The 19,113-nt window shown below is 35.5% G+C and overlaps 1 non-coding gene across 1 annotated transcript; it reads left to right on the top strand.

The window, feature by feature from the left end:
- The first annotated feature begins 16,600 nt into the window (after nucleotides 1-16,600).
- Nucleotides 16,601-18,523, top strand: LOC135267528 (small subunit ribosomal RNA). The gene has a single exon (XR_010335946.1). It is a non-coding gene; the product is annotated as a small subunit ribosomal RNA (ribosomal RNA).
- The last annotated feature ends 590 nt before the right edge of the window (nucleotides 18,524-19,113 follow it).

Here is a 19,113-nt window from a genome sequence, read left to right as displayed (position 1 = left end):
CCGACATATGAAAAAAAAAACAGATTTTTATCTCAATTAGATCTAAAAGTCACTTCTCCCACCACCCGGACCACTAATGCGGACTTTGAGCTGGATAAAAGTCACAAAGTCATGATTAAAATTTTAAAGTTTTTTTAACTTAATCGATAGACATGCGCGTAAGATTAAAAAAATAATTTTTATAAATGTGGAATGACCACCCCTTCTATTCGAAAAACAACCCTAAAATTGACAAAAAAAAACAAAATCTACAAATAAAGCCTAATCGATACGGTTTTTTGCATATACGTAGCCCCTAAAATATTAATAAAAAATATTATAACAAAAACCACCCCTGCGTATTAGGGGGTGAGTAAAGGGTAAAAACGTAAAAAATAAAAAAAAATAAAAATTAACCAAATTTAAATATGTTGTGTATTTTAGTGTGCAGATAAGGCCTCTATGTTGTTTTTTTAGATTTCACTCTTAGGGGGTGAGTTTTTAACGTATTTAAAAAACCACTAAATTCAAAAAATTCAAACAATGTCAAAGATGTTTTTTAAAAATTTTAGACCTCAAAAAGAAACTCCGAAATTCTCTTAGCTTTCGTTTTTCATTGGTCCAGAGCGCATGCGCATGCGCGTCTGACCTGTACATTTTCCCCACCAAACGTCCATAGATCACGGTAACTAAAGGGCGTACAATCATCAAACAACTTCTAAAGTGCTCAGGTCATGCTCCCCCGACATATGAAAAAAAAAACAGATTTTTATCTCAATTAGATCTAAAAGTCACTTCCCCCACCACCCGGACCACTAATGCGGACTTTGAGCTGGATAAAAGTCACAAAGTCATGATTAAATTTTTAAAGTTTTTTTATCTTAATCGATAGACATGCGCGTAAGATTAAAATAACAATTTTTATAAATGTGGAATGACCACCCCTTCTATTCGAAAAACAACCCTAAAATTAACAAAAAAAACCAAAATCTACAAATAAAGCCTAATCGATACGGTTTTTTGCATATACGTAGCCCCTAAAATATTAATAAAAAATAGTTTAGCAAAAACCACCCCTTTGTATTTGGGGGTGAGTTAAGGGTAAAAATGTGAAAATTAAAAAAAAACAAAATTAACTAAATTTAAATATGTTGTGTATTTTAGTGCGTAGATAAGGCTTTTATATTATGTTTTTAAATTTCACCCTTTGGGGGTGAGTTATTAAAGAAAAATCTACAAAGAAAGCCTAATCGATACGGTTTTTTGCATATAGGTAGCCCCTAAAATATTCATAAAAAATATTTTAGCAAAAACCACCCCTTTGTATTTGGGGGTGAGTTAAGGGTAAAAATGTAACAATTAAAAAAAAAACAAAATTAACCAAATTTAAATATGTTGTGTATTTTAGTGCGTAGATAAGGCTTTTATATTATGATTTTAAATTTCACCCTTTGGGGGTGAGTTATTAAACAAAAATCTACAAATAAAGCCTAATCGATACGGTTTTTTGCATATAGGTAGCCCATAATATATTAATAAAAATATTTTAGCAAAAACCACCCCTTTGTATTTGGGGGTGAGTTAAGGGTAAAAATGAAAAAATTAACAAAAAAAACAAATTAATCAAATTTAAATATGTTGTGTATTTTAGTGCGTAGATAAGGCTCTTATATTCGTTTTTGAGATTACACCCTTTGGGGGTAAGTTTTTAAACAAAAATCTACAAATAAAGCCTAATCGAAACGGTTTTTTGCATATAGGTAGCCCCTAAAATATTAATAAAAAATATTTTAGCAAAAACCACCCCTTTGTATTTGGGGGTGAGTTAAGGGTAAAAATGTAAAAATTAAAAAAAAATAACTAAATTTAAATATGTTGTGTATTTTAGTGCGTAGATAAGGCTCTTGCATTAGTTTTTTAGATTTCACCCTTTGGGGGTGAGTTATTAAACAAAAAGCTACAAATAAAGCCTAATCGATACCGTTTCTTGCATATAGGTAGCCTCTAAAATATTAATAAAAAATATTTTAGTAAAAACCACCCCTTTGTATTTGGGGGTGACTTAAGGGTAAAAATGTAAAAATTAAAAAAAAAATTACCAAATTTAAATATGTTGTGCATTTTAGTGCGTAGATAAGGCTCTTGCATTAGTTTTTTACATTTCACCCTTTGGGGGTGGGTTATTAAACAAAAATCTACAAATAAAGCCTAATCGATACGGTTTTTTGCATATAGGTAGCCCATAATATATTAATAAAAAATATTTTAGCAAAAACCACCCCTTTGTATTTGGGGGTGAGTTAAGAATAAAAATGTAAAAATTAACAAAAAAACAAAATTAATCAAATTTAAATATGTTGTGTATTTTAGTGCGTAGATAAGGCTCTTATATTCGTTTTTTAGATTTCACCCTTTGGGGGTAAGTTTTTAAACAAAAAACTACAAATAAAGCCTAATCGATACGGTTTTTTGCATATAGGTAGCCCCTAAAATATTAATAAAAATTTTTTTAGCAAAAACCACCCCTTTGTATTTGGGGGTGAGTTAAGGGTAAAAATGTAAAAATTAAAAAAAAATAACCAAATTTAAATATGTTGTGTATTTTAGTGCGTAGATAAGGCTCTTCCATTAGTTTTTTACATTTCACCCTTTGGGGGTGGGTTATTAAACAAAAATCTACAAATAAAGCCTAATCGATACGGTTTTTTCCAAACAGGTAGCCCCTAAAATATTAATAAAAATATTTTAGCAAAAACCACCCCTTTGTGTTTGGGGGTAAGTAAGGGTAAAAATGTAAAAATTAAAAAAAAAACAAAATTAACCAAATTTAAATATGTTGTGTATTTTAGTGCGTAGATAAGGCTCTTATATAATGTTTTTAGATTTTACCCTTTGGGGGTGAGTTATTAAACAAAAAGCTACAAATAAAGCCTAATCGATACGGTTTCTTGCATATAGGTAGCCTCTAAAATATTAATAAAAAATATTTTAGTAAAAACCACCCTTTTGTATTTGGGGGTGACTTAAGGGTAAAAATGTAAAAATTAAAAAAAAACAAAATTAACCAAATTTAAATATGTTGTGTATTTTAGAGCGTAGATAAGGCTCTTATATAATTTTTTTAGATTTCACCCTTTGGGGGTGAGTTATTAAACAAAAATCTACAAATAAAGCCTAATCGATACGGTTTTTTGCATATAGGTAGCCCATAATATATTAATAAAAAATATTTTAGCAAAAACCACCCCTTTGTATTTGGGGGTGAGTTAAGGGTAAAAATGTAAAAATTAAAAAAAAATAACCAAATTTAAATATGTTGTGTATTTTAGTGCGTAGATAAGGCCCTTATATTAGTTTTTTAGATTTCACCTTTTGGGGGTGAGTTATTAAACAAAATACTACAAATAAAGCCTAATCGATACGGTTTTTGGCATATAGGTAGCCCCTAAAATATTATTAAAAAATGTTTTAGCAAAAGCCACCCCTTTATATTTGGGGGTGAGTTAGGGGTAAAAATGTAAAAAATAAAAATAAAGAAAAATTTATCACATTTGGATATAAATAAACAAAAATTTATCACATTGTGTATATCAATGCGTACAAAAGGCCCCTATATTACTTTTTTGGATTTCACTCTTTGGGGGTGACTATTTAACTTTTATAAAAAAAGGTTTTTACATTTCCATAAGTGTCTTCGAATCGATTGACAAGCGGTTTACAATAAAAAAATATATTATAATAATTATAAAAAACAAACACCACTTACTTAAAAAAGCCACCCCTAAAATTGACAAAAAAAAAACAATTACAGTCAGATTAATATAGGTTGTAGCGTGCAAGTACCCTTTGAAATAGAAATAAAGATAATTTAAACAGCGAAGGAACTGGCTTACCTCGGCCTATGATTAGAAAACAGTTTTCTGTATAACTTGCATTCGCCATAACTATAAATAAATCACAAGGACAAACGTCTGACAAAGTAGGCATCTACCTGGATGGGCCATGTTTTGTGCATGGCCAATTGTATGTAGCTATGAGTCGAGTGGGGTTAGGAGAAAATTTAAAAATATATATAACAAACGGACCTCAACAAGGGAAATATAACTATCGCAATGGAAGGACGTTTACCAGAAATGTCGTATTTCGGAATGTTGTAGCAAATAATACACGGCCACACACTATGCAACATAACGCAGATGAACCACTGCAACCTATTATTCTACAAATCTACGACGAATGGAATGATGATTTCGACTGGAATACACTTCCAGAATTTGAAGACAAACTTCTCGGCAATCCTCTTCCAATAATAAGAAGTATTCAACCGTTCTATACCGATTCATAATTAAGGCGGCAAGTATCCACCATGGAGAAGCCTGGTACGTCTGGAGTTAATATTAAACAAACGACAACACACTTACAAATCTCAAGTGACGATGACGAAGATTCTTTATAAAACCTTTTATATTTACTAAATTGAAAAACATATGTTAAAACAATTTAATAAATGTTATGTTTTTAATTGTGACAAGTGTTTTTAATATAATCCATATCATACATAACAACTTACACCGTGTTAAGCCTGAAATAATCAATTTAGCTCAAATTCTATTACGTTAGGTCCAAAAGATCAGTTTGGTTTTAAAAACTATACAACCAGAAATTCGACAAATATTGGCGGCGGTACTTTCAGGGCGCGTATTTTTATTATACCCGCTAACGGAGACCTTGAGCTATAGAAAAAATTTTCCATGCGCGCCGAAGGCGCGCATGTACTTTATAGATTTTGACCTGAGAAATTTAAAAATCAACACCAAAACTTTCTACACCCCCTACAACCCCCTTAAAAATAGCCAAATACAACACATTTTAACAACCACTAAATTCAAAATCGTCTCATAACGTTAAAAATTTTTTTCAAAATTTTACACCTCAAAAAGAAACTCCGAAATTCTCTTAGCTTTCGTTTTTCATTGGTCCAGAGCGCATGCGCATGCGCGTCTGACCTGTACATTTTCCCCACCAAACGTCCATAGATCACGGTAACTAAAGGGCGTACAATCATCAAACAACTTTTAAAGTGCTTAGGTCATGCTCCCCCGACATATGAAAAAAAAAACAGATTTTTATCTCAATTAGATCTAAAAGTCACTTCCCCCACCACCCGGACCACTAATGCGGACTTTGAGCTGGATAAAAGTCACAAAGTCATGATTAAAATTTTAAAGTTTTTTTAACTTAATCGATAGACATGCGCGTAAGATTAAAAAAATAATTTTTATAAATGTGAAAAGACCACCCCTTCTATTCGAAAAACAACCCTAAAATTGACAAAAAAAACCAAAATCTACAAATAAAGCCTAATCGATACGGTTTTTTGCATATACGTAGCCCCTAAAGTATTAATAAAAAATATTATAACAAAAACCACCCCTGTGTATTAGGGGGTGAGTAAAGGGTAAAAACGTAAAAAATAAAAAAAATTAAAAATTAACCAAATTTAAATATGTTGTGTATTTTAGTGTGTAGATAAGGCCTCTATGTTGTTTTTTTAAATTTCACCCTTAGGGGGTGAGTTTTTAACGTATTTAAAAAACCACTAAATTCAAAAAATTCAAACAATGTCAAAGATGTTTTTTAAAAATTTTAGACCTCAAAAAGAAACTCCGAAATTCTCTTAGCTTTCGTTTTTCATTGGTCCAGAGCGCATGCGCATGCGCGTCTGACCTGTACAATTTCCCCACCAAACGTCCATAGATCATGGTAACTAAAGGGCGTACAATCAGCAAACAACTTCTAAAGTGCTTAGGTCATGCTCCCCCGACATATGAAAAAAAAAACAGATTTTTATCTCAATTAGATCTAAAAGTCACTTCCCCCACCACCCGGACCACTAATGCGGACTTTGAGCTGGATAAAAGTCACAAAGTCATGATTAAAATTTTAAAGTTTTTTTATCTTAATCGATAGACATGCGCGTAAGATTAAAAAAATAATTTTTATAAATGTGGAATGACCACCCCTTCTATTCGAAAAACAACCCTAAATTTGACAAAAAAAAACAAAATCTACAAATAAAGTCTAATTGTTACGGTTTTTTGCATATACGTAGCCCCTAAAATATTAATAAAAAAAATTATAACAAAAACCACCCCTGTGTATTAGGGGGTGAGTAAAGGGTAAAAACGTAAAAAATAAAAAAAAATAAAAATTAACCAAATTTAAATATGTTGTGTATTTTAGTGTGCAGATAAGGCCTCGATGTTGTTTTTTTAGATTTCACCCTAAGGGGGTGAGTTTTTAACGTATTTAAAGAACCACTAAATTCAAAAAATTCAAACAATGTCAAAGATGTTTTTTAAAAATTTTAGACCTCAAAAAGAAACTCCGAAATTCTCTTAGCTTTCGTTTTTCATTGGTCTGGTGCGCATGCGCAGTTGCGTCTGACCTGTACATTTTCCCCACCAAACGTCCATAGATCACGGTAACTAAAGGGCGTACAATCATCAAACAACTTCTAAAGTGCTTTGGTCATGCTCCCCCGACATATGAAAAAAAAAAACAGATTTTTATCTCAATTAGATCTAAAAGTCACTTCCCCCACCACCCGGACCACTAATGCGGACTTTGAGCTGGATAAAAGTCACAAAGTCATGATTAAAATTTTAAAGTTTTTTTAACTTAATCGATAGACATGCGCGTAAGATTAAAAAAATAATTTTTATAAAGGTGGAATAACCACCCCTTCTATTCGAAAAACAACCCTAAAATTGACAAAAAAAAACAAAATCTACAAATAAAGCCTAATCGATACGGTTTTTTGCATATACGTAGCCCCTAAAATATTAATAAAAAATATTATAACAAAAAACACCCCTGTGTATTAGGGGGTGAGTAAAGGGTAAAAACGTAAAAAATAAAAAAAAAATAAAAAATAACCAAATTTAAATATGTTGTGTATTTTAGTGTGCAGATAAGGCCTCTATGTTGTTTTTTTAGATTTCACCCTTAGGGGGTGAGTTATTAAACAAAAATCTACAAATAAAGCCTAATCGATACGGGTTTTTGCATATAGGTAGCCCCTAAAATATTAATAAAAAATATTTTATCAAAAACCACCCCATTGTATTTGGGGGTGAGTTAAGGGTAAAAATGTAAAAATTAAAAAAAAAAACGCAATTATCCAAATTTAAATATGTTGTGTATTTTAGTGCGTAGATAAGGCTCTTATATAATTTTTTTAGATTTCACCCTTTGGGGGTGAGTTATTAAACAAAAATCTACAAATAAAGCCTAAGCAATACGGTTTTTTGCATATACGTAGCCCATAAAATATTAATAAAAAAAATTTTAGCAACAACCACCCTTTTGTATTTGGGGGTGAGTTAATGAAAAAAATGTAAAAATTAAAAAAAAACACAATTAACCAAATTTAAATATGTTGTGTATTTTAGTGCGTAGATAAGGCTCTTATATAATTTTTTTAGATTTCACCCTTTGGGGGTAAGTTATTAAACAAAAATCTACAAATAAAGCCTAAGCAATACGGTTTTTTGCATATACGTAGCCCATAAAATATTAATAAAAAAAATTTTAGCAACAACCACCCTTTTGTATTTGGGGGTGAGTTAAGGGAAAAAATGTAAAAATTAAAAAAAAACACAATTAACCAAATTTAAATATGTTGTGTATTTTAGTGCGTAGATAAGGCTCTTATATAATGTTTTTAGATTCCACCCTTTGGGGGTGAGTTATTAAACAAAATCTACAAATAAAGCCTAATTGATACGGTTTTTTGCATATACGTAGCCCCTAAAATTTTAATAAAAAATATTTTAGCAAAAAACACCCTTTTCTATTTGGGGGTGAGTTAAGCGTAAAAATGTAAAAATTAAAAAAAAAATTAACCAAATTTAAATATGTTGTGTATTTTAGTGCGTAGATAAAACTCTTATATAATTTTTTTAGATTTCACCCTTTGGGGGTGAGTTATTAAACAAAAATCTACAAATTAAGCCTAATCGATACGGTTTTTGGCATATACGTAGCCCCTAAAATATTAATAAAAAATATTTTAGCAAAAACCACCCCTTTGTATTTGGGGGTGAGTTAGGGGTAAAAATGTAAAAATTAAAAAAAAAACAAAATTAATCAAATTTTAATATCTTGTGTATTTTAGTGCGTAGATAAGGCTCTTATATTAGTTTTTTAGATTTCACCCCTTAGGGGTGGGTTATTAAACAAAATGCTATAAATAACGCCTAATTGATACGGTTTTTGGCATATAGGTAGCCCCTAAAATATTAATAAAAAATTTTAGCAAAAACCACCCCTTTGTATTTGAGGGTGAGTTAAGGGTAAATATGTAAAAATTAAACAAATCACATTTAACCAAATTTAAATATGTTGTGTATTTTAGTGCGTAGATAAGGCTCTTATATAATTTTTTTAGATTTCACCCTTTGGGGGTGAGTTATTAAACAAAATACTACAAATAAAGCTTAATCGATACGGTTTTTGGCATATAGGTAGCCCCTAAAATATTAATAAAAAATGTTTTAGCAAAAACCACCCCTTTATATTTAGGGGTGAGTTAGGGGTAAAAATGTAAAAATTAAAAAAAAACAAAATTAATCAAATTTGAATATGTTGTGTATTTTAGTGCGTAGATAAAGCTCTTATATTGGTTTTTTAGATTTTACCCTTTGGGGGTAAGTTATTAAACAAAAATCTACAAATAAAACTAATCGATACGGTTTTTGCATATAGGTAGCCCCTAAAATATTAATAAAAAATATTTTAGCAAAAAACACCCCTTTGTATTTGGGGGTGAATTAAGGGTAAAAACGTAAAAAATAAAAATAAACAAAAATTAACCTAATTTAAATAATTGAAAATTTATCACATTTACTACAAATATTGTATGTATTTCAATGCGTACATAAGGACCATATATTTCTTTTTTTTTAATTTTACCCTTAGAGGGTGAGTTTTTAGCGTTTGTAAAAAAATGTTACTGGATTCCTATAATTACCATTAAATCTACAGTCATGTGGTTTACAATAAAAAAAATATTTTACCATAAAGAACTAAGAACTAAATACTTTTTCCTTATCAAAAACACCCCTAAAGTGTACAAAAAAAAATACACATACAGTCAGATCGATATGGGTTTTTGCGTGCAAGTACCCACTAAAATAAAAATAAAACTTATTTAAATAAAATCCACCCCTTTGAATTAAGAGGTGAGTTAAGGGTAAAAATGTAAAAAATAAAATAAAGAAAAATTTATCACATTTGGATATAAATTGTAATGAAGCATCCGGATTCCGGACGATTCTATGGTGACGTAGGAGTCATGCGCTCAAGTCAGTTCCACCACCACCGGCGCTCGGTTTGTTTACACCGTGTCGCCAATAAAAGGGCGAAACCGAGCGTTCTCCAGCAGTTGCTCACTGTGCATCAAACCGGTGAGTAACTCTGGGGGTCGAGCCGTGCATCAAACCGGCAAAACCTTCTCCGACGAGTGGTGCTTGCTGCGCATCAAACCAGCACACCATCTCCACCGACCCGACCGACCTAGAGCTCCGACGAGTGGTGCTTGCTGCGCATCAAACCAGCACACCATCTCCACCGCCCACACCGACCTGGGGCTTGGTAGGGAAATTACGACCGAGGACAACCGTGTAAATAGTGTATATAGTTAGGGATAGTTATTATTATTACTTTTATTTATCTTGGGGAGTTGTTATTTTTATTTGTACAGTTTGATAGAATAAATAATTGGTTTGAGTTAGAAACCCGTTTTCTCTCTCTCTTGAGGCTCTCCAAAAGGCCCAACCGCAACCCGATCTCCGACAAAGCCGCCCGGAAAAAGGACATTACAAAATAAACAAAAATTTATCACATTTAGGTATATTGTGTATATCAATGCGTACAAAAGGCCCCTATATTACTTTTTTGGATTTCACTCTTTGGGGGTGACTATTTAACTTTTATAAAAAACGGTTTTTACATTTCCATAAGTGTCTTCGAATCGATTGACAAGCGGTTTACAATAAAAAAATATATTATAGTAATTATAAAAAACAAACACCACTTACTTAAAAAAGCCACCCCTAAAATTGACAAAAAAAAACAAATACAGTCAGATTAATATAGGTTGTAGCGTGCAAGTACCCTTTGAAATAGAAATAAAGATAATTTAAACAGTGAAGGAACTGGCTTACCTCGGCCTATGATTAGAAAACAGTTTCCTGTATAACTTGCATTCGCCATAACTATAAATAAATCACAAGGACAAACGTCTGACAAAGTAGGCAAATACCTGGATGGGCCATGTTTTGTGCATGTCCAATTGTATGTAGCTATGAGTCGAGTGGGGATAGGAGAAAATTTAAAAATATATATCACAAACGGACCTCAACAAGGGAAATATAACTATCGCAATGGAAGGACGTTTACCAGAAATGTCGTATTTCGGAATGTTGTAGCAAATAATACACGGCCACACACTATGCAACATAACGCAGATGAACCACTGCAACCTATTATTCTACAAATCTACGACGAATGGAATGATGATTTCGACTGGAATACACTTCCAGAATTTGAAGACAAATTTCTCGGCAATCCTCTTCCAATAATAAGAAGTATTCAACCGTTCTATACCGATTCATAATTAAGGCGGCAAGTATCCACCATGGAGAAGCCTGGTACGTCTGGACTTAATATTAAACAAACGACAACACACTTACAAATCTCAAGTGACGATGACGAAGATTCTTTATAAAAGAATTATTTATGTTTTTAATTGTGACAAGTGTTTTTAATATAATCCATATCATACATAACAACTTACACCGTGTTAAGCCTGAAATAATCAATTTAGCTCAAATTCTATTACGTTAGGTCCAAAAGATCAGTTTGGTTTTAAAAACTATACAACCACAAATTCGACAAATATTGGCGGCGGTACTTTCAGGGCGCGTATTTTTCACCCGCTAATAGGGAACGTGAGCTGGGTTTAGACCGTCGTGAGACAGGTTAGTTTTACCCTACTGATGACTCGTCGTTGCGATAGTAATCCTGCTCAGTACGAGAGGAACCGCAGGTTCGGACATTTGGTTCACGCACTCGCTCGAGCGGGCGGTGGTGCGAAGCTACCATCCGTGGGATTATGCCTGAACGCCTCTAAGGCCGTATCCTTTCTAGTCAAAGGTGGCAACGATACCTTTAGGAGTTTCGAGAGTCGACAGGCTCAAAACAATGTGACTTTACTAGGCGTTTAACGCTTGCGTACGAACGTCGCACGAGCCCTATTTGCCGTGTGAAGCCACCGATCGGCGGCGGGATCGATCCTTGCCACGTCCGACCAGGCTTCTAGACGGTCAATTATGGGTACATTGTTGTTCGACGTCGAAACTCGGAATTGTCTGTAGACGACTTACGTACCTGGCAGGGTGTTGTACTCGGTAGAGCAGTTTCCACGCTGCGATCTGTTGAGACTCAGCCCTCAGCTTGGGGATTCGTCTTGTCGGCGAGACGAGACCCCGTCAACGTTTAGAAAGCTGAGTGGATAAAAAATATACCCAGCCAGGTACACATTGTTTATATAAAAATTTCTAGTATGCAATGCAACTTGGGCTAATAACCAACATGAACTTACTATATTTTATTATTACATACGTACCTGGCAAGGTGTTGTATTCGGTAGAGCTGTTTCTACGCTGCGATCTGTTAAGACAGACTCAGCTTGGAGATTCGTCTTGTCGGTGAGACGAGACTCCGTCAACGTTTAGAAAGCTGAGAGGATAAAACAATACACAGCCAGGTACACATTGTTTATATAAAAATTTCTAGTATGCAATGCAACTTGGGCTAATAACCAACATGAACTTACTCTATTATATCATTACAAATAAATTTACCTCTCTAAAAACTCTCACTCTTCTCACCACAATTTAATACACTTTAGTAGTGTACAGCCTTATTTCTCTCAAGTAACAAAAAGACGATGGTGTGGTTGGTGATAGTGATAGAAACCAACTAGTCTTAAAGAGTATGAGTAATAGAGTCAGAAATGAATAATACAAGAGAGAGGAAAGAAAGAGAAAGAGAAAGAAGACAGAGAGAAAGAAAGAAATAAAAGGAAAAGAAGATAGATGATAGAGAGAGAGAGAGAGAGAGAGAGAGAGAGAGAGAGAGAGAGGAGGAAGAGTAGAAGAAAGCCAGCAAATTTATTCGAACGACATACTTCGTTCTACGGACTTAGCACATAGCTCTCGCCTAGCACATAGCTCTCGCCTAGCACATAGCTCTCGCCTAGCACATAGCTCTCGCCTAGCACATAGCTCTCGCCTAGCACATAGCTCTCGCCTAGCACATAGCGCTCGCCTTGCACCATTCACTGCTTAATAACTACTGCATATAATAAAGTCACGATTGCTCATGTGGTAAAATAGTAATGACACAATCATTTAGTTTAAAGATATGCAACCAACATTACACAAAACGCGCGCTAAAGTTGCCTAAAACCACGAAGTACTACGTATACTTTAATTGTAACGCAACTGGTTTCACAGTAAACGTGTATGAAAATTGCCTATATTCAAGAAGTACTACATTTGTTTAAATATTGTATTACTGTTACGAAGTACGACGTTTAAATATTATGAATTATTTTTAGTTTTATATAAAATCATAGCTATTTTTGTAAATTAATAATGCAACCCGCAATACACCAAATGTGTATTAATATTGCCTAACTTGTACGAAGTACAACGTTCATTTAAGTGCATTAAGTATGGTGCTCTGTGTGATGAAATACGACGTTCATGTGACCATAAAGTAACAAACGAAGTACGGCGCTCACAAATGCAGCACTCAAAATTATTGTTTCATTGCACGACGTTTGCTTTGTTTCTGACTGCGACGAAATGCAGCGTTCATTTGACTTTGTACATAGTACAGACGAAGTACGACGTTTGCGAAGTACGGCACTCAAAATCGTGATTTTCATGTACGACGTTTATTTGCACGTCCTGCCGACTGCGACGGAGTACAGCGTTCAATTGACTTTGTACATAGTACAGACGAAGTACGACGTTTGCGAAGTACGGCACTCAAAATCGTGATTTTCATGTACGACGCTTATTTGCACGTGCTGTCGACTGCGACGAAGTTAAGCGTTCATTTGACTTTGTACATAGTACAGACGAAGTACGACGTTTTCGAAGTACGGCACTCAAAATCGTGATTTTCTTGTACGACGTTTATTTGCACGTGCTGCCGACTGCGACGGAGTACAGCGTTCAATTGACTTTGTGCATAGTACAGACGAAGTACGACGTTTGCGAAGTACGGCACTCAAAATCATGATTTTCTTGTAAGACGTTTATTTGCAGTTGCTTCCGACTGCGACGAAGTACAGCGTTCAATTGACTTTGTACATAGTACAGACGAAGTACGACGTTTGCGAAGTACGGCACTCAAAATCATGATTTTCTTGTAAGACGTTTATTTGCAGTTGCTTCCGACTGCGACGAAGTACAGCGTTCAATTGACTTTGTACATAGTACAGACGAAGTACGACGTTTGCGAAGTACGGCACTCAAAATCATGATTTTCTTGTAAGACGTTTATTTGCAGTTGCTTCCGACTGCGACGAAGTACAGCGTTCAATTGACTTTGTACATAGTACAGACGAAGTACGACGTTTGCGAAGTACGGCACTCAAAATCATGATTTTCTTGTACGACGTTTATTTGCACTTGCTGTCGACTGCGACGAAGTTTAGCGTTCATTTGACTTTGTACATAGTACAAACGAAGTACGACGTTTGCGAAGTACGGCACTCAAAATCATGATTTTCTTGTACGACGTTTATTTGCACTTGCTGTCGACTGCGACGAAGTTTAGCGTTCATTTGACTTTGTACATAGTACAGACGAAGTACGACGTTAGCGAAGTACGGCACTCAAAATCGTGATTTTCTTGTACGACGTTTATTTGCACGCGCTGTCGACTGCGACGAGGTTTAGCGTTCACTTGACTTTGTACATAGTATAGACGAAGTACGACGTTTGCGAAGTACGGCACTCAAAATCGTGATTTTCTTGTACGACGTTTATTCGCACGTGCTGCCGACTGCGACGAAATGCAGCGTTCATAGTACAAACGAAGTACGACGTTCACAAAGTGATGAAGTAAAACGTAAACAATAAATAATAATAATGCAACCCACAATACACTAATTGTGTATTAAAATTGCATAACCTACACGAAGTACGACGTTCAAAAATACTAAAGAATTTTATTTGTGTTGTATATAATGAAAAAACAGCAAATTTTTTTGCAAATTACGTATCTGTAAATAAATGTAAACATTTAGCAACTAATCAAAATTGTTTTTTTTGCCTAGATATTAAAGTAAAACATAAAAATACATTAAATTTATAAAATGCAACCCGCAGCACACTAGATGTGCATTAATATTGCATAACCTTCACGAAGTACGACGTCCAAAAATATTAATTTTTTTTTATATTGAGGTTAAAAGTGAGAAAACATAAATTAATAATAATGCAACCTGCAATACACTTAATATGTACTGATCTTGCATAACCTTCACGAAGTACTACGTTCAAATATAAATTAATATTATTGTGACCCGCAATACACTAAATTTGTATCAATATTGCATAACCTACACGAAGTACGACGTTCAAGAATATTAAAGAATTTTATTTGTGTTGTATATAATAAAAAAACAGCAAATTTTTTTGCAAATTACGTATCTGTAAATAAATGTAAACATTCAGCAACTAATCAAAAGTGTTTTTTTGCCTAGACATTAAAGTAAATCATAAGAATACATTAAATTTATAAAATGCAACCCGCAGCACAACAGATGTGCATCAATATTGCATAACTGTTACGAAGTACGACGTCCAAAAATATTAAATTTTTTTTTATATGAAGGTAAAAAGTGAGAAAACATAAATTAATAATAATGCAACCTGCAATACACTTAATGTGTACTGATGTTGCATAACCTTCACGAAGTACTACGTTCAAATATAAATTAATATTATTGCGACCCGCAATACACTAAATTTGTATCAATGTTGCATAACTTACACGAAGTACGACGTTTAAAAATATTAAATGTTTTATTTGTAGTTTGCATATAATAAAAAAAAAAACAAATTTTTATGTAAATTACGTATCTATAAATAAACGTACACATTTAACAATTAAATAAACATAGTATTTTGGCCTAGATATTAAATTAAAACATAAAAATGCATAATATTTATTAAAATGCAACTTGCAATACACCAAATGTGTATTAATATTGCATAACCTTTACGAAGTACGACGTTCACGAAGTACGTCGTTTACGAAGTGCGACGTTTACGAAGTACGTCGTTTACGAAGTGCGACGTTCACGAAGTACGTCGTTTCCGAAGTGCGACGTTCGCGAAGTACGACGTCTACACATTAGGGCACTCAAAATTATTGTTACGTTGTACGACATTCAGACGTTCCAACTGCGACTAACTACAGCATTCATTTGACTTTGCACATACGACGAACGAAGTACGACGTTTACGAAGTACGGCGCTTAAAATAATTTTGTTTTTATTAATTAATTATTTTTTTTAAAACAAACGTTTTTATAATTAAATTTTATAATGGTTTAAATATAAAATATGACTTTTTAATATTATCAATATTTAAAATATTTTCTCCCTTTTGTGTGTATGCCTTATAGTTATAGAGCTGTGCGCTTCGGTAGACGTCGCCTGTGGAGCTATGTCAGTGGAGCGGTGCGCACATCCAATACCGAGCGGCTGCCTCGATCGGTGTCGCGCTGGTATACATATGGTAGTGGTGTGTGTCGATGCGTTGAGTGAGGCGATATGAACGGTGTAACGGTTTAGTCGAAGTTTATCATAAATGACGACGACAAAACGACCGATTATGTATACGTTCTGCATTTGCTTCCAATTTATCGACGTTTATCGCACATTTCCGCTATCGAATTCGAATAGGGCTTTGCTTGCGAGATTGCTTTATTTTGTGATTTTGTGGCTCGCCCAGTTCCCCACAGCGAGATTGCGGATGCGGCAAAACGTATTCTCTTACGTTGGCGGTCCTTATGCAATCAAACTTTGTTGAACTAACAAATGTTTGTGATTTAAACAAACAAAAATAATAAATGCGTCAACTCTCTAATATCCGAGCGAGAATATTTATATAATATTCGTAACGTTTATGGATTCGAAAGAATTTCATAAATTCACGTCGCATTCAATCTTGCGAAGAGTGAAGAGAATGTTTGAACTTTTAAATCGGCAAAGGTAAAAAATAATATTATAAATATTATTATTATGCCTTTATTGACCGATATATGTGTTGTGGTGTTTAACGACTACGACGACGATGATGACGATACATTTATCTCTATATCGTACGAAGAAAAGAAGAAACAGCGTGGCGTTACTTTCTTATATGTTAGATTGTTTCGCACAAACGCGCATATTCTTCATCTTTATAAACGATGATGATGAGTATTTTATTCTCTCGTCTGTCTCAAAAAACACAAAAACACAGTTCCCTGGTTGATCCTGCCAGTAGTCATATGCTTGTCTCAAAGATTAAGCCATGCATGTCTCAGTACAAGCCAAATTAAGGTGAAACCGCGAAAGGCTCATTAAATCAGTTATGGTTCCTTAGATCGTACCCACATTTACTTGGATAACTGTGGTAATTCTAGAGCTAATACATGCAAACAGAGCTCCGACCGGAGACGGAAGGAGCGCTTTTATTAGATCAAAACCAATCGGTGGCGGTTTCGCCGTCATCGTACAACTTGGTGAATCTGAATAACTTTACGCTGATCGCACGGTCTCGCACCGGCGACGCATCTTTCAAATGTCTGCCTTATCAACTGTCGATGGTAGGTTCTGCGCCTACCATGGTTGTAACGGGTAACGGGGAATCAGGGTTCGATTCCGGAGAGGGAGCCTGAGAAACGGCTACCACATCCAAGGAAGGCAGCAGGCGCGCAAATTACCCACTCCCGGCACGGGGAGGTAGTGACGAAAAATAACGATACGGGACTCATCCGAGGCCCCGTAATCGGAATGAGTACACTCTAAACCCTTTAACGAGGATCAATTGGAGGGCAAGTCTGGTGCCAGCAGCCGCGGTAATTCCAGCTCCAATAGCGTATATTAAAGTTGTTGCGGTTAAAAAGCTCGTAGTCGAATTTGTGTCCCGCGCCGCCGGTTCATCGTTCGCGGTGTTAACTGGCGTTTCGCGGGACGTCCTGCCGGTGGGCTTAGCTCGAGAGGGCGGCCCAACTCAATCCCGCCGCGGTGCTCTTCATTGAGTGTCGAGGTGGGCCGGCACGTTTACTTTGAACAAATTAGAGTGCTTAAAGCAGGCTAAAACTTCGCCTGAATACTGTGTGCATGGAATAATGGAATAGGACCTCGGTTCTATTTTGTTGGTTTTCGGAACCCCGAGGTAATGATTAATAGGAACGGATGGGGGCATTCGTATTGCGACGTTAGAGGTGAAATTCTTGGATCGTCGCAAGACGGACAGAAGCGAAAGCATTTGCCAAAAACGCTTTCATTGATCAAGAACGAAAGTTAGAGGTTCGAAGGCGATCAGATACCGCCCTAGTTCTAACCATAAACGATGCCAGCTAGCGATCCGCCGACGTTCCTCCGATGACTCGGCGGGCAGCTTCCGGGAAACCAAAGCTTTTGGGTTCCGGGGGAAGTATGGTTGCAAAGCTGAAACTTAAAGGAATTGACGGAAGGGCACCACCAGGAGTGGAGCCTGCGGCTTAATTTGACTCAACACGGGAAACCTCACCAGGCCCGGACACCGGAAGGATTGACAGATTGAGAGCTCTTTCTTGATTCGGTGGGTGGTGGTGCATGGCCGTTCTTAGTTGGTGGAGCGATTTGTCTGGTTAATTCCGATAACGAACGAGACTCTAGCCTGCTAAATAGGCGTATTTCGACATCCCAAATGCCGGCTGGAGCCGGGTTCGCCCGGTCTCTATGTGCGGTTTTTACTGTCGGCGTACAAACAATTCTTCTTAGAGGGACAGGCGGCTTCTAGCCGCACGAGATTGAGCAATAACAGGTCTGTGATGCCCTTAGATGTTCTGGGCCGCACGCGCGCTACACTGAAGGAATCAGCGTGTCCTCCCTGACCGAGCGGTCCGGGTAACCCGCTGAACCTCCTTCGTGCTAGGGATTGGGGCTTGCAATTGTTCCCCATGAACGAGGAATTCCCAGTAAGCGCGAGTCATAAGCTCGCGTTGATTACGTCCCTGCCCTTTGTACACACCGCCCGTCGCTACTACCGATTGAATGATTTAGTGAGGTCTTCGGACCGGTGCGCGGTGGCGTTTCGACGTTGCCGATGTTGCTGGGAAGATGACCAAACTTGATCATTTAGAGGAAGTAAAAGTCGTAACAAGGTTTCCGTAGGTGAACCTGCGGAAGGATCATTAACGTGTTAATGTTGTTGTTTAGTTGTCACACATACACACACATTTTGTCTGTGCTGATCAACAAAAAACACACATACATACACTATTCGTATGATGATCAATTCTCATACAAAATTCTTTATTATGCGTCGAACGGAAAAGCAACAACGGGTCGTCTTGCATTAAGCGGATCTGTTGTTACGTTTTTCGATTTATTTTATAAATCGATTGTAAACGTGCCGTAAACGACGTTTTCAAAGAATTTTTTCGAACATTAACACGAATCAATATTGTCGAAAGATGGTTATGTGCTAACGTTTTATTATTGCTTTCGCAGTGCCGGTCTTAGCGTATTTCCATCATCGTATTCGCTTCGAAAAAAAGTACTAATACACAGTGGTGGTGTATAATTAATGTGCAAGAGATGTTGTTGTTGTTGTTGTAGTATTTGTATATGGTTGGAGTTATTTATAATAACAAACAAGAATGAATGAATGAATAATAATGGTGTCTGCCAATACGATCGTACTTTATGTACACGACTAAAACTTTATACATACAAACCATAATAATAAATGAACTCGAAACAACCAACAACAAAATTAATACGC

This window comes from Tribolium castaneum, unplaced genomic scaffold (genome assembly GCF_031307605.1).
Source record: "Tribolium castaneum strain GA2 unplaced genomic scaffold, icTriCast1.1 ptg000049l, whole genome shotgun sequence".
Classification (NCBI taxonomy): Eukaryota; Metazoa; Arthropoda; class Insecta; order Coleoptera; family Tenebrionidae; genus Tribolium; species Tribolium castaneum.
This window is presented reverse-complemented; position numbering and strand designations above follow the sequence as displayed.